This window comes from Lytechinus variegatus, chromosome 17, assembly GCF_018143015.1.
Source record: "Lytechinus variegatus isolate NC3 chromosome 17, Lvar_3.0, whole genome shotgun sequence".
NCBI lineage: Eukaryota > Metazoa > Echinodermata > Echinoidea > Temnopleuroida > Toxopneustidae > Lytechinus > Lytechinus variegatus.
Window position 1 is genome coordinate 23,985,081 of NC_054756.1, and position 17,212 is coordinate 24,002,292.

A 17,212-nucleotide genomic window follows, 5' to 3' on the forward strand; every position below is an offset into this window, starting at 1 on the left:
GTGGCTATTCTGCTACCATTATGGTAACTTTGCAATTCAATTGTAACTTGCATGAAATCCTTGATTCTGATTGGCCGTTGATCAGCGTTACCGTGGTAGTTAACTGACAACATAAACATAGGGTTAGACACAACCAGGTAAAAAAAGCCTCCACAAGAGGAAGATGCATGTATGGCTATTATGTGCGTACATGTACATGGTGTTTACACTGCAAATGTACGTTTATCATCGGGTTACATATTTCCATCATGTATATCAGCTAACAAGCAATCAAATTCATAAGCCACAATCTAATTCTAAACCTCATGAGCCCACTTCTATGACACTATATTTTATCTACAGGATATGTCATGGTGGTCAATGCATGGATATATGCAGTGTACATGTAGTATGTACAGTACATTGTACACCATACAGCCCCTATGGACAAATGACATTTTCCTTTATTTGACAAGATGTATTTCGCAAATATCCGTCAAACCCAATTTAACTATATAAAAGTTCTATATCTATCTGAAGCTGCTTACTACTGGACAACTGGCATTGTCTAATATCCAAGAACCATGAGACAATAAAACCTAATTTTTTGCTGAAAAAATGGTATAAAAATTAGTAAATTTAAGTAAAAATAATGGTTTGAAAGTACTAATTTTAGGAAAACCAAATTGCCTGCCCCCTAAAACACATGAATAGGCACAAAAACCAAAGGAAAAGATTTTGGCCCGCACACTTTTTTTGTCGGACCCGAAACGAAAATTATTATCATTTCATGTTGAGATAAGGTAAAAAGAATACAAAAAACTGTTGGCACAGTAAAACCAAAAATCACCCATTTATAGCCCACTCCTAATAGAAGTATTATTTCTTTGAACTGATTTTTTTTCGATATTCTATAAACATGATGGAACTAGTGACCAATATCGACAGATATAGGAACACCCCTCCCCTCCAAAGTATGCGAGCACCCTTGTGAGATCTAGATAAAAAAAAACCTGATGCCCGGGGAAATAATGATCAATGGAGAGAAGATGCTGATTATCGGAATAGACTATTAGTGTATCTGATATCAAGTTTTTAAAATAGTACAGAGGATTATAAAGGAATTCGTTTATCAACCTTGTAAATTCTCTAGATTAACCATGTTGCGAGTATGTTTTTGCTTTTCCTTTGTTATATGGGTAACAACAAGCCCCCCACCCCCCCCCCCCCCCTCCCCACGCATTGCTCCTTTATGATTTGTGCATAGGAAGTTGATATCGAAATAATACATTAAAGTTTGAAGGGATTGGACAAACAATGGAAAATAAATACGATAATCACCTTCCGAAATTTCATGAATATGCAAATGTAGTTAAATTGTGATGTACAGCAGGTACAAATTGTATTTTAGATCCAATGCACAAAATGACAAGAATGTTATTTTCATCGAAAGTTTTACGCTGAATGCATCATTTGGTACAGACTAAATAGAGAATAATCCTTTTCACTTCATTATTTTAATACATGAGATTACAATAGTCTTTATCTCGTAAACAAAATTGCTTGATTTATTTGAAACTTTTAGAACAATTCACTTCTCATTTTCTCCCTTCGCACACAAATGCATTAAATACCAAAACTTAATTCTCCTTTTAGATAAATTGAGAAATAAAATCAAATTAAAAAATAACAAAATTCGATTGAAAGAAAATAACAGAATATTGTGGAAATGATGATATAAAATAAGATGAAAAAAAATTAAACGAAATGAAATTAGTTGAACACCCCAAAAAAAATATTGATAGGCGAAGAAAGACAAATCAGAATATTAGATATACGAGGATCATTTGAATTCATTAATGTCTGACGAACAATGAGAAGATTAAACGAATAAACGCTGTAGAGGTAAGGTGCGAAAGATAGCCGAGGAAGTCAAGATAATTAAATTTACAATTAAAGGGAGAGTTGTCTATATTACTTGTCACTTCTTAATCTTCATTTTAAAGTGATTAATCGTGTTTCTGAAAAAGCCACAAATATTAAGATCCTTGTCCGATTTTTTTTTACAGCATTTCGTTGATTTCACCTTTATACTGTATAGGTCCTACCAATCGTGTTATTCTCAAAGCAGGACTCTCCTTTAACTTCATTTTATACTACAGTTCGAACATGTCTACCCCTTTAAAATAAAAAAATACTTTTCCTATACACCTATACATGTATATACAATTTTATACTTATGATGACAACGAAAATTTGTTTTTATAGTCAACTCTAAAATGACAAACGAAATAGTTGTAATATAATTACCATAATTTGTGATGAGTTCTCAGGGGATAGTTTGGCCCAATCCGCTCAATCAGGTGACTAGTTAGGAGCAGAATAATATCTGCTTATAATAAAATCGCATTATTATATGTACACGTATGATGATACATGGTACTATCACAGTTGCCCTTTCAGAATAGTGTGAAGCACTGTGTTTAACAATACTTTGACATACAGGTTCACAAGTGATGACTAACCTTCAGGAATTCCCCTTTTTACCCCGCAAATATATTGTGCAGAACCTGGTTTGACAAAATGAAAAACCACAACTGAGCGTGGGAGGCTGTAGCCAGGGGCGTTGATCCATTTTTCTGATTGGGGGGGGGGGGCAAAATCATTAACGTTCCAAAGGCGCTTGATCGTGCAAAACACAACCGGGTCTGGTGAAGACTTTGGACTTATATTATCATTTTTGAAGCAATCAGGTCTGGAATAAAGACTTTAAGCTCATATGATATTTTTTTAAACAACCGGGTCTGGAATAAAGACTTTGTACTTATATTATCATTTTTGAAACAATCGGGTCTGGAATAAAGACTTTAGGCTCATATGATTATTTTTTAAACAACCGGGTCTGGAATAAAGACTTTGTACTTATATTGTAATTTTTGAAACAACCGGGTCTGGAATAAAGACTTTGGGCTCGTATTATTATTTTTAAAACAACAGGGTCTGGAAAAAGACTTTGGATTTATATTATAATTTTTTAAACAACCGGGTCTGGAGAAAAGACTTTGGACTTATATTATCATTTTTTAAACAATCGGGTCTGGAATAAAGACTTTGGATTTATATTATAATTTTTGAAACAACAGGGTCTGGAAAAAGACTTTGGATTTATATTATAATTTTTTAAACAACCGGGTCTGGAATAAAGACTTTGGATTTATATTATAATTTGTTAATTAACCGGGTCAGGAAAAGAGACTTTGCACTTTAGTGCTATATGAACGCATTACTATACGATTTTAGTTCAGAACGGATTTGCCAAAAATCCCTTCAAATTTATTACATTTGTGGGTAAAGTCATTATTACATTTGTGGGTAAAGTGCATTATTACATTTGTGGGTGAAATTATTACATTTGTGGGTAAAGTGTTATTACATTTGTGGGCGTTATTACATTTCTGGGTAAAGTGTTATTACATTTGTGGGCGTTATTGCATTTGTGGGCGTTATTACATTTGTGGGTGCAACACCACCCCCCAAAAAAAAAAATCAGCAACAAATAGTCTAAATAAATAAATAAGGAGGGTATGGCCAATTGAGCTGAATGAAGATAGGATATCACGTAAAATTAAAGTTCCATCGATAGTATATTTGCTTGAATTCAGATTCACCAGTATTTCCAATTTCACCGGCCATACCTTCTGTCTATGTACATGTACATAAGAAATCATGATATTAACCGTTATCATCTGATAAATATTTGAATTAATTTGCACTCTTTATTATCAACACATACTGTAAATAGTTATATTGATATATCAATGTATCTGGATGTAGGACAAGAGTGACAATAGTATTAAATAGAGTTTAAATCTTAATATAATTGGACTAAATGAGTAAGAATAATTTACATCAGCAGCTCATTTTGTTCTTTCTCTATTTTTTACAATGCAGGTTTCCCACTTCCCATGCTGTTTAAGTACTGGTATCACAACAAGTACCAAGATGGATAAAATATGAAGGCCAAGTTAATAAGTAGTTAGTTCAAATTAATTTGAATAGATATACCAACAAAGCATTGAATGTTTTTTAAACTGCACATTTCTAGAAAAGAATGCAGTACAAGTTCAGGCTCATCAGCGGGCAATGACATTAAAGTATACAAAATTTCACACAAAATACAGGTAAGAAATATTTTGTTTCTAATGGGCAAATGTATCACCTTTTATTAATATCTAATAATTCTACTAGTTCTTAGAAGTTTTTGTGAAATTAAATATAATTTCCAGTTTAAAGGCCTATTGTATACAAGACAAAAAAAATTATATTTTGAAATAACAATCATGCGTGGATAAATGTTAATAAAGGCGATCAGAGGATTTAGAAATCATTTTAGTATCACTCCTGGACCTCATTTCATAAAAAAAGTTATTACTATTGTAATATTGTCACTTTGTCAATTACCATGGTAACAGGGCTGAGCAAGAAATCAAGGTCTTTATGGTAGATGGAATGGGCTTGGACAAAGGTAACCATAATTGCAAGTCTTCATAGAATGGCTGAATAATTATGTAGGGATATTAAATTGCATTTATTGTTATCTTACTTTTTAAAAAAATTGAAATGGGTTACCTCTGCAAAAATATATAAACAGACTATATTTTTAAAATAGATTGAATTCTAGCCACAATGACAGTAGACAATATCAAATTTTGTGAATGATTCACTTATGTATTGACTGGGAAAGGCATGTACTCTTTAGGGAGATTCTTAAATTATGCCCCCTTTTTATGTGGAGTGCTCTCAAATCAGTAGAATATTTCTTGTCAGCAAATTTGAAAGGAAATTTACTTTTTTTTGAGTAAATCCTGGCTGCATCCCTCATATTATCTATTAGGCTTATCGACATCTTTTTAATGAAATTTTAATAAACATTGTATATTTTGACTTAAGTGTAGAAAAATGTATTTAATCTTTGTTTTAATATAATGTAATGCTTAGTAGGCTCTAATTTTTGCTATGTCATTTTCAATGTTTTAGAAAATGGATTTCTTAATAAACTTGTTGATTTTGAATTAAATTATCTGATCTTGGTCATTTTCATTTATTAATCGCCAATTTGTGATGATATATTGCTGCCAAAAAAATTTATGCACGAATGGCACAAGATGTTCCACTCTACTCAAATGGGATGATACTACTGTGACATCATGAGAGCAAACAGCAGCTAATCAAAATTCTTCAAGAGAAATAAGGATAAGAGTGGGAAAGTACGTAAAATGACAGGAATATTGTTTGCCTTTATGCATATATGTATGTATATCACTATCTGAGAAAGAGAGAGGGGGGGGGCAGGAGATGGGGGCAGTTAGTGGAAGTGGCTTGTTTCGGAATAAGCAATCATGAGACCTTACTATTCATGATGGGTATATGGGGGAGGGGAATTATTTCCACAAAATTTGGAACCTGTACATAAAATGTATTTTTCTTTCCATATAAAAATTACACCAGATTCATTTCCAGTTGAAAATAAAAAAATGAATATCCTCTAGCCTACAATCGGTTTGCTCTCTTGTCTAGATACTTTTGAGAATCCCCCTAAAAATATTGTACCTAGGTCATAGTTATTGATATATGATAATGACATAGAAGTCACCATTTAAAATTTAGTGCTCCCGACTGCTATTCACAATAGGACCTTTATTGGAGACTGTACAATAATTATGTAACAGAATTAGATTTGCTGTTTTTTTTTTCAAATTATAAAATAAAGGTTCATTTCATTTTCTTAAAAAAGAAAAGATAAAAAAAATAAATAAGGGCTTCAAAAACATAAAGAGAAGTCATCGTAATTACATTCAACCATTATTGTCAACCGAGGAACATTTACACGATTTAAGGGGAAAATTATTATGGCACCATTTTCTTTGGGAACCTCTTCTGTTATTAGTAGAATGAAAATTATAAGAAAAGAGGGCAAGTCAAGCTCAATTAAAATCCCTCCCATAAAGTTTCCAGTTATTGCTGTAGTAAAAATCCAGGCAACTTGCAGCTGAAATAAATCAAAGGTGCAGTAATAATCGTGACATGAACAAATAGATCAATAAAAATACGATTACTTATTAATGAATGAATGAGTGTCATGATGTATTTTAATCACATACACCAACGATGAGGTCGCGCATTTTGCTAATTAGCACAGAGATACGATCTTACGTATACGTAAGCTCCCGAAGGGAGCTAGAGAGGTAACTCTTTTCGCGCGTTTTTATTTCCCATAGGTTTTGTACACAGCCAATATGGCTGCCGGCGGACAATTTGAAGGGTGATTTTGGAGGGTCAATGTTTTATTCATAAGATGACGTCAAATTACGCAAAATGCACTTCTATGATTGGCTAAGACGCTAATGTTTTATTCATATCTTATGAATTAAACACGTTTTTTCCTTCCCACAATTCCCCACGAGATCTGTGCGAAGTGTTGTTCTTTTGGACTGTGCGAATTTCCAGTTTCTACAACGAAATAGCTCGACTAATCATCTGTTTATAGAATTGATGTTCGAAATCGTGATTTTTGAGTGAACTTCATTGGAGCAGAAAATCTTGGAGGGAACGTCAATAATAATCTACTGACATTCCATGAGAATAAAAGTAAGTTAAGTTAATTTTCATGTTTTGATCTCACTGGCAATGGTGATGTGTTTGCCGGGGTTCGGGCCCATCCCGTATTACTTTACTACGTAAACCTCCATTTCCATACACTCCCATGTCTTTTGCCTGACTTCCAAATAAATCATCTGCCAGATCATCTGTCATTTAGTTTCTCAAAAAATAGGTCTAACTATTACCATTTGTCGTAGACCTTCATCGGAATATGCTTCATGTAGGCAAAAAGTAAACCTGTATTTCAGTTTTATTGTCAATTATCAGGGGTAGATGTGGACTTGTTTCCGACCTCCTGACGACAAACTGTCGATTTTGGTCAGAGCGAGATCCGGCCTTGATATCGCCGGCGCTAGCCGGCTAGCAAGATTGTCGATGTAGTCATGGGGTATGAAAATAGCGGGGATGGACTAGGCCCAAACTTCAAGCTTGAAAGTTGAAGTTTAGGCCTAGTCCGTCCACGCTATTTCATCTTCATATGAATAAGTATAATTCTCAGCAGCTTCTTTTATTCAGAAACTTTTTACTTCAGAGTAATCATGAATGAAATCCAATTGATTTAGTGTTACTGTTAGGATTTGAATGAAATGACTTAGGCCTAAACGTAAATCAAGTGTCTATTTGAACAGGATGCCCTGGGCCTGGCCTGGTATTCTGAAAACGTTTTTAGTACATAGTTATTACTTCATTCAAATATGATGTGATTCTTCAGTTATATACAGGACCAGCATAGACCAGGTCCTGATTCAGCTATACAGCTGAAGCAATATGTGGTTAGAATCATTTTACTTTAATAAACAGTTGGGTACCTGGTATGCGTATGCCTCTGTGAAACTTCATGATAGAGAGAGAATGAAGTTTTTGGACCAGATAATTTAGTTTGGAATATTCATACTTCAATGATATGGGCAGCTGGATTTTTTTTAAATATTGTTTAAGAAGAGTAGTTTTATTTATCTCTAATACTCTCAAACTAAAAAAATGTTTATTGCAGATCCAATAGGACCAAGATCTTAGCAGTTCACACCCGGTCAGAGGGACAAAATTGAGAAGCATGCAGATCAGCAAGTGTGAGTTACACTCTAATGAGGAACAGGACATCTGAATTGGAAAATTGCAAGGTATGCTTGTTGTTTTAATAATAATACAGCCTGTATCTAAGCTCATCCCACCCAAAAAAACCCAAAAACAAATAGTCTAAATAAATAAATATTCCCTCTTTTGGGGAGGGGGGGGGGTATGGCCAATTGAGCTGAATAAAGATGAGATGTCATGTAAAATTAAAGCTCCACTGATAGTTAATATTTGCTTGAATTCAGATTCACCAGTATTTCCATTTTTACCGACCATACCTTATGTCTATGTGCATGTACATAAAAAACATGATATTAACAGTTATCATCTGATAAATATTTGAAATAATTTGCACTCTTTATTATCAAAACATACTGTAAATAGTTATATTGATATATCAATTTATTTGGATGTAGAACAAAAGTGACAAAAGTATTAAATAGAGTTTAAATCTTAATAAAACTGGACTACATGTAGATGAGTAAGAATAATTTACATCAGCAGCTCATTTTGTTCTTTCTCTATTTTTTACAATGCAGATTTCCCACTGCCCAAGCTGTTTAAGTACCGGTATCACAACAAGTACCAAGATGGAAGAAGTATGTAGGCCAAGTTAATAAGTAGTTACTTCAAATTAATTTGAATAGACATATCAACAAAGCATTGAATGTTCTTTAAACTGCATATCTGTAGAAAAGAGTGTAGTACAAGTTCAGGTTCATCAGCGGGCAATGACATTAAAGTATACAAAATTTCACACAGAATACAAGTAAGAAATATTTTTTTTCCAATGGGCAAATGTATTACCTTTTATTAATATTTAATACTTCTACTAATTCTTAGAAATTTTTGAGAAATTAAATATAATTTCCATTTTAAAGGCCTATTGAATACAAGACAAAAATTTATATTTTGAAATAAAAATCATGCGTAGATAAATGTTAATAAAGGTGATCAGAGGATTAAGAAATAATTTTAGTATCATTCCTGGACCTCCATTATAAACAAGTTATTACTATTATAATCTTGTCACTATGACAATTACCATGGTAACAGGGCTGAGCAAGAAATCAAGGTCTTTATGGTAGCTGCAATGGGCTTGGACAAAGTTACCATAATTGCAAGTCTTCATAGAATGGCTGAATAATTATGTAGGAATATTAAATTGCATTTATTGTTATCTTACTTTTTAAAAAGTTTTGACATGGATAACCTCAGCAAAAATATATAAATAGACTATATTTTTAAAAATAGATTGAATTCTAGCCACAGTGACAGTAGACAATATCAAATTTTGTGAATGATTCACTAATGTATTGACTGGGAAAGGCACTCTTTAGGGAGATTCTGGAATTACCCCCCCCCCCTTTATGTGGAGTGCTCTCACATTAGTAGAATATTTCTTGTCAGCAAATTTGGAAGGAATTTACCTCCTTTTTTTTGAGTGACAAACTTTTGTGGAAAATAAACAGAATATCACAGATTTTATGCTCTTTATGAAATCCTGGATGCATCCCTCATATTAACTTTTAGGCTCATTGACATTTTTTTTAATTTTAATCCTTTATTTTTTTAAATCTAAGTTAATGCTTGTAGACTCTAATTATTATTGTTATGTTATTTTCAATGTTTTAGAAAATGGATTTCTTAATAAACATGTTAATTTTGAATTAAATTATCTGATCTTGGTCATTTTCATTTATTAATCACCAATTTGTGATATATTGCTTCCAAAATTTTTAAGCACAAATGGCACAAGATGTTGCACTCTGTACTCAAATGTGATGATACTACTGTGACATCATGAGAGCAAACAGCAGTTAAAATATTCTTCAAGAGAAATAAGGATAAGAGTGGGAAAGTAATAAAATGACAGGAGAATTGTTTGCCTTTATGCATATATTTGTGTGTGTCATTTTCTGAGAGAGAGAGAAGAGGCAGGAAATTGGGGTGGGGCAGTTAGAGAAAGTTGTTTGTTTTGGAAGAAGCAATCATAAGACCTTACTGTTCATGATGGGTATATGGGGGAGGGGGAATTATTTCTACAAAATATGGAACCTGTATATAAAATGTATTTTTCTTTCCATACCAAAATTTACCAGATTCATTTCCAGTTGAAAATAAAAAATAAATATCCTATAGCCTACGATCGGTTTGCTCTCTTGCCTAGATAATTTTGAGAATCCCCCTAAAATATTGTACCTAGGTCATGGTTATTGATGAATGATGGTGACATAGAAGTCGCCATTTAAAATTAAGTGCTCCCGACTGCTATTCGTAATAGGACCTATATTGGAGACTGTACAATGATTATATAAAATAATTTGATTTGTTCTTATTTTTGTTCAAATGATGAAATAAAGGTTCGTTTAGTTTTCTGCAATTAAATATGAACAGAAAAGATAAAAATATAAATGGAGAGTTTAGTTGCAAAAGGGGTTAGGTCCATTCTCATTCTCACTTATACTGCATTACTCTTATGAGAAACTAATTTGTTATGATGTACTACCCTATCATGTGAACATAAAATTGGGTATAAAAGGAATCTACCTGTCTTCAATTTTTTTCTATATATTCTTTAAAAAAATATTGTGGACCACTGGACCTAACCCCTTTTGCAACTAAACTGAAATGAATCCAATCAATTTTGATTAAAAAGGTGATTTTTCTTTCTCATGTGAATTTCAAATTTTTGTTGTTTTCATTAGAACGACTAAAAATATAGAGGTTTTGAGACAGAAAACAAAAATTTATGAACTATGGACCTAACCACTTTTGACAAATGAGCTCTTCAGAATAGTTTGTTTGCAAAAGGAGTTAGGTCCACTCTTCCATATTGCGATATTTTTATGCAAAACTAAATTGCAATATTCTTATGCGAAATTAAATTTTCATGATGCCCTACTATGCGAACATAAAATTGGCTATGAAAGAAATCTACCTGTCTTCATATTTTGTAAAATATTCATTTCCAAAAAAAATATGTGTGGACCTAACCCCTTTTGAAAAAAAGTAATTTTTCTTGGCCATTCTAGATCACTTTTTAGTGGGAATTTCAACTTTTCTTTGGTATCATCTTATAGAGCTACTAAAAATGTATACATTGAGACAAAAAAAATCAAATTTGATGAAAAATTGACCTAACCCCATTTGCAAGTGAGCTCTTCAAATAAGGGCTTCAGAAACATAAAGAGATCAACCGAGGAACACTTACACGATTTAAGGGAAAAAATTATTATGGCACCATTTTTTTTTTGGGGGGAGGACCTCTTCTGTAATATAAATAGTGAATGTAATTAATAGAATGAAAATTGTAAGAAAAGAGGGCAAGTCAAGCTCAATTAAAATCCCTCCCATAAAGTTTCCAGTTATTGCCTTAGAAAAAATCCAGGCAACTTGCAGCTGAAATAATGCAGTAATAATCGTGACAGGCAAGAACAAATAGATCAATAAAAATACGATTACTTATGAAGAATGAATGAATGGCCGTGGCATGATGTATTTTATTTAGACACGTACGTACACCAACGGGTCGCGCATTATGCTAATTAAAGACCAAATGCTAATTTACATATTTTTACGCTATGCGCGAAGGACGTTCCATGACCACGCCTCCATTTCGCTGGTGTACCAAAACAGTGGCGGAGTCCATAGGCTTGTACATGTAAAATGGGAGCAGTGTGCACTTTTGACCCTCCAAAATTTTCTTCAATTCTGACCGGATGCAGAAGCGGAGTTTCCACCCCCTGCTAATTAGTGACAAAATGCTAATTTACATATTTTTACGCTATGCGCGAAGGACGTTCCATGACCACGCCTCCATTTCGCTGGTGTACCACAACAGTGGCGGTGTCAATAAGCTTGTACATGTAAAATGGGAGCAGTGTGCACTTTTGACCCTCCAAAATTTTCTTCAATTCTGACCGGATGCAGAAGCGGAGTTTCCACCCCCTGAACACGCTTTTGTGTAGCTGCTCTCTACGTTCGTTGATTCGGGCCTTAGCGTCTCAATAGATATGAAGTCTTTAAAATAGTACAGAGGATTATAAAGGAATTCGTTTATCAACCTTATAATTTCTCTTAATTAACCAGCTTTGCGCTGAATGAATCTTTTGGTACAGACAACATGGAAAATAGTAATTTTCACTTTATTATTATAATTTTATGACATTACCATATTCTTTATCTCGTAAAAATTGTTGATCTATTTGAAACTTTGGACAATAAGTCACTTCTCATTTTTTTCCACTCGCACACAAATCAATTTAATATCAAAACTTAATTCTCCTTTAAATATATTGATAAATGTAATTACATTTAAAACAAATAAAATGTAATAAAATGACCAACAAAAATACAAAGAAATGAAATAGGATAAAATGAAAAAAAAATGAAACGAAATTAAATGAATTCCTTTTAATATCTGACGAAAAGGCAATTAATACCCCATAAAACTCTTGTAACCTTATATTTTGCTTTAATTTTACCACATATTGATTATTGTTGCACTGCATGGGGAAGTTGTTCAAAAACAAATCTTTCCTAACTACAAAAATTACAAAATAGATATGCAAGATTAATATTAATTAAAGGATTATAATACACCGCAGTGTACACTTCTTACAACCCTAAATTGGCAATCCGTTGAACAAAGACTAAAATATCACTACTGTTTATTAGTATTTAAAATAAGTATTTAAAGTAATTAATGTAAACGCCCCTAACTATTTAAAATCGCTTATTGCTTATCGCACCTTTAAATATTGTACCCGCTATGCACTAAATTCTCTCCTCGACATTCTGTCAGGAAAGAAATTTAAAGAGTTCAAACATGTGTTTAAAATATTAACTGTTTTGAATATTTTAAAAGCAAGCATTGGAAACGCTTGATGCCCCCCCCCCCCCTTGTACCAGGTTGATGTCATATTTTATGCTATGTAAGAATTTTCATAGTTTCCAATCATGCAAACGTGGCCCTGCCTTTAACTAATCTGACTCGTAAAGGTACTCCTAATAATGTTGAATGGGGAACAAGAGAGGAAGATGCTTTTGTCAGTTTGAAAGAGTCAATTGCTAAACCTCCTGTGTTGAGATTGCCAGACTTTGAAAAGACTTTCATGTTAAAGGTTGATGCGTCTGATGTTGGTATCGGGGCGGTGCTCATGCAAGAGCATGGTGGGGAAGAATTTCCCTTGGCTTATGCAAGCAAGAAACTCCTCCCTAGAGAACAGAGATATTCTACAGTAGAGAAAGGGTGTCTTGCCATTGTCTGGGCGGTCAAGAAATTTCACTATTATCTGTTTGGGAGAGTATTTGAAATTCATACTGACCATAAGCCCCTCATGTATCTCCAAACAATGAAAATGACAAACAAGCGAATTATGAGATGGTGTATGTGCCTACAAGAATATAGGTTTCGCATGATCTCAATAAAAGGATCAGAAAACAAAGCTGCTGATTTAATGAGCAGATTATTGTAAATATTATAATAAGTCTTAAAGTTTCATTTATTTAATGATGTATTTAATGTCAAATTAATTGTTTAATATTATATTTTTATGATTATTACATGACATATACTTCATGAAGATTTTCTCATTTCTTTCAGGAACCCTGGAACCAGCACACAGCGTTCACGTTTCAAAAGGCTCTGCAGTGTTCTGTTTTAGGTTAAGGAAACTTTGTTTGGTAGGGCTTAGTTATACATAGTATAGGTTAGTTTAGGACAGAGGTTTTATTAAGTTGATTAAGATTGTAATCGCAGTTTTAAGAAAAGAGAAATCTTGTTATTTTACAAAATTAAGCCATTTTTTTAATCACTCTAAAAGAAAACAAAATCTTCAGTCATTTTAAATGACACTATTGTGAAATGTTATGATTCATGTCAGTAAAAAGAAAAAGAAAGGAATAATTAAATCTTATTCATTGTCGATTTTGAAATAATGTTGAATATAGAGTTGAAATTTGAATTGACACTTTTCGAAATTATACACTGCATTTAACTGAACCAGTCAGAACTAACATAAAATTTTCAATCAATGATGTATTTCAAAATAAATCATTATATTGAACCAGGATTTGAAAAAAAAAATAAAACTCTTTATTCTTGCATATCGTATTATACATACACCAGTATTAAAGGTAATTTCTCTCAGTATTGAGACATCTTGTTTTCATATATTAAGTGTCATTTTGAATTTTCAATCTTAAAAGAAAAAGAAGTGATTTCTCAGTAATTTCTGAAAAGATAATTGATTTTCAATTAGCAAAGCAATGTTTAAAATCGTAAAAAAGACTTCATTTTTTGAAGCCGTTTGAAAGGTATATCGCCGTATTCGTAAAGTGGAATTTTTAACCGTAACAATGATACAAATACCTTTACTTTGTTAAGAAAATACAACTTTAAGACAGTTTAATGATTTTTGATTAATAGCAATGCAGTTTTATAGCACTGTATTTAAAAAAAAGCGCATTCAAGAAGTTTGCTGAATTCGATAATTCTTATTGATCTTTTACAAGACTTTCATATATTGTAGAATTCAATTCAAAGCAGTTTGCAAAACACATTGATATTTAGACAGTAAAGGTTACATTGTTATCTAAAAAAATATATATATATATTGTTTAAACTGAGATGGCTAATTGAAAATGAGCTCTTGTAAATGTCTTTGCATTTATACATATACCACTGTATATAGTTAATGAAATATTCGTTTTATGATATATTAACGTTTTCATGGAAAATGATAGAGATTTGACCTTATTAAAGAAGACTCTGTTTTAAATTTCTTTTAATGGATATAATTCAGGTTCCCTTAATTTTATCTTAAGGTGGGGGATATTGTCAGGAAAGAAATTTAATTATACATTTGAAGAGTTCAAACATGTGTTTAAAATATTTACTGTTTTGAATATTTTAAAAGCAAGCATTGGAAACGCTTGATGCCCCCCCCCCCCTTGTACCAGGTTGATGTCATATTTTATGCTATGTAAGAATTTTCATACAGGTGTCATACATAGCAAAGAGTGCTCTAGCATTGATGAATGTAAGTGTATAGAATGCACAGGAAGTCTTTTATTAAGAATGTGTTGCTTTATGCACTCATCTGCTATTGAAATTCCTTGGATTACTTTATAGAAATTGTACAGTTATTCCTAGTAACGGTAGTGTATATTAGGAGGTCAATTTTAGTAATTCAGAGAGAACCACCTAAGCCAGAATAGACTACAGATGTTCGTATAGGCAGTCTAAGTTATAACTGAGGGACTACGTCGGTGACGAGATAACGACCCCAGCTGCCGCCGGTTCTCCTCCGACATGACTAGTCAAAATTCATGTCATCATTGGGGGCTCGATCTCGTCCACTAATTCGTTGAAGCCACATCTCTCTTATCTGGGGGCTATACTCATCGAGGGGTAACACAGTCTGCGGAGGCCGAGGCCGAGTGGAGAAGAGACATCGCAACCTGCGGAGGCCAGGAACTGGACCGACCACCAGGGCCAAGTGGGGCGTGTCAGACCAGATATGATGATGGGGGCTCACATCAACGCTATTACCGTTTAAGTTAAGTTATATTTTGTTATCCATAATCCATATCCATGTATATTTTCATGTAACTCATTGTAAAAGAAATCAAAGGAAACCACAGAATGATTTAAGAGCTTTGATTAAATCTTTCATAACTGTAAACCTCAGTTTTTACGTATTCCTTATTTGGTGTCGAGCAGCAGTAGTTAAATAATAAAAAAATCACTTCCCACGTGACACATTCCATTCCCAAAAACTGAATTCAAAAGAAAGTCATTCTTTTATAAAGCAAGCTCCCTTTTTAATAAACTCCCATTTTCAGTTCAATCCACCAATTCGATAAATTCTTTTAAACGCGGTTACCTATTGGACAAACATTTATTATAGCAAAGTATCTTCTAGTATTCTTTCTTTTTTTGTTTATTTGTTTTCTTTTTTGTTTATTTTATTGATTATAACTTTTTATGTTAATTTTCACTTGTATTTATATATATATATTATCATGTTTATGTTCTATTTTATGTTTGTAAAGGGGGAGGGCTTCGTTGTAAAGCAGCTTTATAACTGAACCGAACTAACCTCCACCTTATTTTATCATTTGTTATAAATAAAACATGAATAAATAAATAATAAATAAACAATAAGCAGGCTTATTAAGATGATTGATCGTGTTTTTCAAACAGCCATAAAAATTTACATCCTTGTCCGACTTTTTCCACCATTTTGTTGCTTTCATATTTTATAATAGGTCCTACTATTCTCAAAGTAAGACTCCTTTAAATTCATTTTTCATACTGCAGTTCAAACATGTCTACCATTTTTAAAAAAAATCTATACACCTGTACGATGGGGGGACCTAAAGCTACGCACTTTGTTTTCAAACGATAAAAACTATGCCAATTTTAATATTTGAACAATTATCTTTCACTAATTTGTGGCAAACATTCTAAAGATCATTAACCACGAAGAAAATATCGCAAAACTCACTAACACGAAAATCCCGCCGTTTTTTCCGAACACCTCTTGATTTCGCCGCCCGATGTAGAAGGGATCCTAAAGCTACGCACTCGATTTATCATGCAAATAAATAGTATTTCCTGTGCCTCAATTTCTAAAATGTATTCACATTATTGTACGATAAAATGGAATTAAAGCGAATACATCTCAAAAATTCCAAACAGTTGTTAGTTTTTTCTGCATTTAAAGATTTACTGCAGCCTCTGTAGAAAAAAATATTAGGAATCATTTGTCACTCTGCAGACACACATTCCGCACACAGAGTGCGCATTTGCCATAAAAACTGCATGCGCGATGAGTGCTGCGTAGCTTTAGGACCCCCTACCATACATGTACATGTATATACAATTTCATACTTTTGATGACAATGATATTTTTTCTCGTCTTACCCTAAAATGACAAACGAAATAATGAAAATAAAATTACCATAATTTGTGATGAGTTCCAAGGAGATCTATTTTGCCGAATCCACTAAATCCAGTGACTAGTTAGGAGCTGAATGAAAATCTGCTTGTAATAAAATCGCATTATTATGTATGATACATGGTGCTATCAATGTTGCCTGTCAGAATAATGTGCAGTACTGTGTTCATGAATACTATGAAATACAGGTTCACAAGTGATGACCAACCTTAAAAGGAATTCCCCTTTTTACCCCGTAAAGATATTGGTCAGGAGCTGGTTTCACAAAATGAAAAACCACAACTGAGCGTCAAATTTCGAATTTTATATACTTTTAGCTGTTATTGCACCGTTTTCAGAAATCCAATTTCGGGAAACATGGCTGAGAACTCTATTTATTCTGACACTCCTTTTTTTCTCACAAAGGAACAGTATATTGTTTAATTTCTATTGAGTTGCTCTTGATTACCTATCAAATAACTGAATAAAAGGCGAACAGAATTATTTTCAAGAGTCAAGTTCCTCTTTGACGGAGACCCATTTATAATGTT

At 32.9% G+C, this 17,212-nt stretch overlaps 1 long non-coding RNA gene across 1 annotated transcript; it reads left to right on the forward strand.

Annotated features, from left to right (window-relative positions):
* The first annotated feature begins 6,191 nt into the window (after positions 1-6,191).
* On the forward strand, positions 6,192-9,232 carry LOC121430999. Its single transcript, XR_005972087.1, has 3 exons — positions 6,192-6,627; positions 7,634-7,760; positions 8,253-9,232. It is a non-coding gene; the product is annotated as an uncharacterized LOC121430999 (long non-coding RNA).
* The last annotated feature ends 7,980 nt before the right edge of the window (positions 9,233-17,212 follow it).